Genomic DNA, 5,592 nt, shown 5'->3' on the forward strand with positions numbered 1-5,592 from the left:
CTTTTGCCCATGATCTTTCTGCCCTCCAGAAAGGCACTGTCATTCTCTGAGTCCTTACTGTCCAGCACAGGGCATGACCAAAGGTAGACATCCAGGAAATGGGAGGCCCAACTAGCCACCATAAACTGTTTAGGTCTGATTTAGGCACTTCTTTGAGAAGTCTTTCTTCCCTGACTCATCCTTTCATTTTCTCTGTGCCCCTCACTATGAGTTGTCCTTACAGCTGTGGTGCTGTATTGTGGGTTAATTTGTATGCAGGTCAGGAAGCAACAGTTAGAACTCGACATGGAACAACAGACTGGTTCCAAATAGGAAAAGGAGTACATCAAGGCTATATATGGTCACCCTGCTTATTTAACTTATATGCAGAGTACATCATGAGAAACGCTGGACTGGAAGAAACACAAGCTGGAATCAAGATTGCCGGGAGAAATATCAATCACCTCAGATATGCAGATGACACCATCCTTATGGCAGAAAGTGAAGAGGAACTCAAAAGCCTCTTGATGAAAGTGAAAGAAGAGAGTGAAAAAGTTGGCTTAAAGCTCAACATTCAGAAAACGAAGATCATGGCATCCGGTCCCATCACTTCACGGGAAATAGATGGGGAAACAGTGGAAACAGTGTCAGACTTTATTTTTCTGGGCTCCAAAATCACTGCAGATGGTGACTGCAGCCATGATATTAAAAGAGGCTTACTCCTTGGAAGGAAAGTTATGACCAACCTAGAGAGCGTATTCAAAAGCAGAGACATTACTTTGCCAACAAAGGTTCATCTAGTCAAGGCTATGGTTTTTCCTGTGGTCATGTATGGATGTGAGAGTTGGACTGTGAAGAAGGCTGAGCACCCAAGAATTGATGCTTTTGAACTGTGGTGTTGGAGAAGACTCTTGAGAGTCCCTTGGACTGCAAGGAGATCCAACCAGTCCATTCTAAAGGAGATCAGCCCTGGGATTTCTTTGGAAGGACTGATGCTAAAGCTGAAACTCCAGTACTTTGGCCACCTCACGCGAAGAGTTGACTCATTGGAAAAGACTCTGATGCTGGAAGGGATTGGGGGCAGGAGGAGAAGGGGATGACAGAGGATGAGATGGCTGGATGGCATTACTGCCTCAATGGGCGTGAGTCTGAGTGAACTCTGGGAGTTGGTGATGGACAGGGAGGCCTGGCGTTCTGTGATTCATGGAGTCGCAAAGAGTCGGACACAACTGAGTGACTGAACTGAACTGAGCTGAGCTCAAGAACATGTGCTGAATGAAAAGAAGATTGGAGATTGACTCTCCTCAGAGCAGATTACCAGATCCAGTTTCCCTCTGCTTGGACTTCTCTTTTTTCATCTGATGGGTTTATTTCAACACTAAGGGGTTACTAGATGTTACATACCCTCACTTACTGAGCTCCAGGGTCACCTCCTCCAGAAAGTCTTTGACCTTCCTTCTTCAGGTATTCCTCCTCTCCATGGCCACTGCACCAAGGTGGACCTCTCAGTCCCTAAACCAAGATGGTCCCTGGGCCACAGAAACCAGACTGGACTCATTTCACTGTGGCAATCTCCTGGCAGTGCTGGGCCCAGGAGACACCTGTAGAAGATATCACCTCTAAGGTAAGAGATCCACCTCTGAAGTGGACAGCTCCTGGTTGGGATCCCAGCCCTGCTACTTGAGGACTTAGGCCAGTTTCTATTAGTTTGCTGGTCAGTAAAACAGCCAGCTGAGGTCCAGAAATAAGGTTCCAAACGAATTGTGGTTGAGTTGCCAGGGCAGTCATTATGCCCTTAACCCCAGGGGAGGGGCAGGGCAGAACAGGCCCTGTGATAGCTGATTTTTAGAAGTCCAGGTACCTGGGCTTGGTGGGGTGCAGAGAGGAACTTACAGTGGGTTTCATCCTTCTCTGTCCCTGTCTAATGTCCTCCACCCACAAGTCACCTAGAAAACAGAACCTGGAACATGACTAAGTATCAGTGTTTTATTTGGGTGACAAAAACTGAGGGCATTGAGGATGAGAAAAGAGACACAATGTAAGGTGACAACACACTGGGTCTGCTTCATGACAAGCCTGGAAGAAGCACAGAAGCTGTGTGCACTGCCTGCCTGGGAGGTCTCCCCACTGGGAGAAATGGTCTCCTTGTTGGGAGAAATCTTGCACCAGTTCAGGAAAGGGAGGGGAAAAGAGGGAATTTATCTGCTTGGATTTCTCCCAACTCCCAATAGTCAAACACTATGCCAGGAGCATTAACTCTTTCACACTCCTGGGTTGCTAGTGGCTACTTGAGATGTCAGATCCCATGTCCTGTGAGGAGCTTTTCATCCAAGTTTGGAAATGATGGGAGGAGACAAACTGGATATGTGGATAGTGAGTGCCATAAGATGTGTTCACAACAGCCTGATACTGTTTTTCTCATTTATCAGAAGAGGAAACCTGGCATAATGGTCAAAAACCTTTCCCAAAGTCACATGGCTAGTAAGTGGTAAATTCAGAATTTGAACATAGTCTGGTTCTGGAAACTGTCGAAGACCAAGATAAGGAACTTGGATTTTGTGTAGCAGGCAAAGGAGAGTCGCTAAAGGGTTTCAAGCTGGGAGTGACATAAAATAAAGAGCTTTTGAATTAAGCTCCCATTCTTTACTTTGCTCCATCTTCCCATGTGGATGAGCTTGGCACAAGTAGATGGCCTCAGAGATGTGAAGACATCCAACACAGTTTCTGAGGAGCCCTGACTGGGTCCAGAGCTCATATGGGCTTCACCATTGCCTCATAATCTTAGTGTCTTCATCAAAGCCTACAGCCACCAAAGAGATTACCTGGTCAGAGGCAGGCAGGATCTGGGTGGAGAAGCCGAAATGAAGGGAAGAGCAGATTGACATAAAGGCCAGGAGTAGGAGGAGGACCAGCCATACATCCATTGTCAGCTGGTGAGTCTGGAGATCTTGGCATCCCCATATGAGTCCTTTGGTGTTGCCTAAGAGGGTGAGATCTCATGAATCAGCCACACTGGTCATATTTATGTGGTCGATGTTTGGTGTGTATCCGTGTGTGTATGTCTTCCAAGTTCATCAGAACAGAAGAAGGACCAGGTACAGGCTTCCCATGTGCATTTATATGAATGGTCCGTTCACCTGGGGAATGACAAGGAAGAGAAGGAATTTAGAGGAACAGTCTAGCAGGTAGGAAGAAAGGGGTCTGACTTGATGAAGCAGAGCCGTCAATGTTGATCAAAGGTTTTCCTTCTGATTTTTATGTAGGAAAGCAGTGAGGAGATGGCATAACTGGCAGTCTCCATCATCTCAGTACAGGCATAACAGACTGTGGGAAAGCAGGTCAGTGGGGCCAGCAGAGCTTGATCCCAACCTTTAAAGATGACAGGCTAAATCCAAACCATTACAAACCATGGATCCCCCACAAGTCTAATACCCAGAGATTTCTCCACCCACCCCACATGTCTGATACCTCATTTACCTGTGTTTGCATTGGTGACTCACGAGGTGGGAGTGCTTAGGGTAAGCTTTCTCACAGTTCTCATAGTCACAGCAGTAAGGCCTTGAAACTGGGGATCTCCTCCTGGGAGCCTTTTCCTGGATCCTAGTGTACTGCTGCTGTGCTCTTTGTGGAACAAGTATGGGCTGCTTAGGTAGGAAGGGGTCTTCCTGGGAGACTGGCTGGTTCACAAAAGAGCCCTGGAATTCCAAAGCCAGCAATAAGGGATATACACCTGGGGGCATCCCAATATTGTGGGGCTCTCTAGGAGGCAACATCTGAGCCATAGAAGGGAGCATTGCTTGGGCCTCAGTGGAAGGCACGGTTGGATTTATCAGGCGAGTGTAATCTCCTCGGTTCTGTCTTGTCTCAACAAAAATTTGAAGCTACAGACATTAAAGCCTTCAGTGTGTCACAGCTCTTGGACAGACCATGTTATAGCTCTCGGGTCTCAAACAGACTGTGTTATAGCTCTTGGACAGATCAGTGTTACAGCTCCGTGTTACAGCTCAGTTTTATTTAGAAAATAGCAGGAAAATACATCCTTGAGGCATGAGGGCATTCCGACCCAAAGACGCGAAGAGAAGAGAAAGCCCTGGCCCTTTGGCTCGTCTTTTTTATATTTTCTCCTCCCCCTGAGCCTGCCCTATGTAAATTGGCAGTGCTGTTTGTTCTACCTGAGGTCTTCACTCCAGTCCTCGGACCTTCCTTTGACCTTCCTTTGTTCTATTTTCATGGGCTTTCCCTTTCCTTGTCTTTTAGCCACCACCATTTTGGATTCCTGTTTCCTATTCTAACTACCTAACAGATTTAATAACGTTTTAGGTGGTAAAGGGTCTCTGTTAGAAGCTACTGTTGGGAGGCCAGGATAAGATATTCGCATTCTGATGTAGGAAATCATTGGGATTCCACTGGGAGGTGAGGCTGGTGGCATCCTTAGATTCCCACCAAAGGTCAAGGCCATCCTGGAATATTGGGTTCTCCTAAGGGCATCGTCTGGGGTCCCTTTAAAATCATCATTCCTGGCTGCAAATGAGACATTCCTTGAGTGAAAATCATCTGGGAATGGGTGAAAGTCAGTTGAGGGCAATAGCTCACATGGTGGTCAGACAGTGCCATACTGAACTGTGGCCCCATTTCACTGGAGTTCTGCCTGGGTGCCTCAGCAGAAGCCAAGGGGATCCTCTCCAGCTCTGTGCACTGAGGGACATGTTGAATGCCTAATGGACTATGGTTCCAAGAGGCGTGCATTTCACTGCTTCCAGCAGATGAAGACATAGTCAAGTTGGACACTGACTTCTCAGCATCCTTGGAGAAAGAAAGTCAGGGGGATTCACCATAGCTTAAACCACACTTCTTCATGTCCCCATTTCCAGACCTCACCTTAATCCAAGCCCTCATTATCTCTTGCCTGAATTATCCCACCTTCAGGCCATTCTCCAGTTTGGGTTTTCTAAAATGCAAGTCTTGGGGGGACTTATCCAGTAGTGCAGTAGTTAAGACTCCTTGCTTCCACTGCATGGAGCTTGGGTTAGATCTCTCTTCAGGAAACTAAGATCCCACATACCACACAGTGTGGCAAATAAATAAATAAAATTCCAGTTTGGCTGACAGAAGCATGGTGGAAGCCTAGAAGTGACTCATGCCACTCTACCTGCTTGTCATGCTTTTAGCTTTATTTCATAATGTTAGGTAGTTAGAATAGGAAATGGGAGTCCAAAATGGCAGTGGCTAAAAGACAAGGAAAGGAAAAGCCCATGAAAATAGAACAAAAGAAGTTCAAAGGAAGGTCTGAGGACCAGAGTGAGGACCTCAGGTAGAACAAACAGCACTCCTGGCTAGCCCAATTTACATAGGGCAGGCCCAGGGGGGAGAAAAAAAAAAAAAACATATAAAAAGAGGGGCCAAAGGGCCAGGTTTCTCTCTTCTCTTCACGTCTTTGGGTTGGCATGCCCTCACACCTCAAAGATATATTTCCCTGATATTTTCTAAATAAAATTGAGCTGTAACATGGAGCTGTAACACTGATCTGTCTAAGAGCTATAACACAGTCTGTTCCAGACCTGAGAGCTATAACACAGTCTGTCCAAGAGCTGTGACGCACCAAGGGCTTTAATG

At 46.6% G+C, this 5,592-nt stretch overlaps 1 pseudogene; it reads right to left on the bottom strand.

The window, feature by feature from the left end:
* Nucleotides 1-2,180: 2,180 nt before the first annotated feature.
* Nucleotides 2,181-4,788, bottom strand: LOC109567573 (Krueppel-like factor 17; annotated as a pseudogene).
* Between the last annotated feature and the right edge of the window lie 804 nt (nt 4,789-5,592).

Source organism: Bos indicus, chromosome 13 (genome assembly GCF_029378745.1).
Source record: "Bos indicus isolate NIAB-ARS_2022 breed Sahiwal x Tharparkar chromosome 13, NIAB-ARS_B.indTharparkar_mat_pri_1.0, whole genome shotgun sequence".
In the NCBI taxonomy this organism is placed as follows: Eukaryota; Metazoa; Chordata; class Mammalia; order Artiodactyla; family Bovidae; genus Bos; species Bos indicus.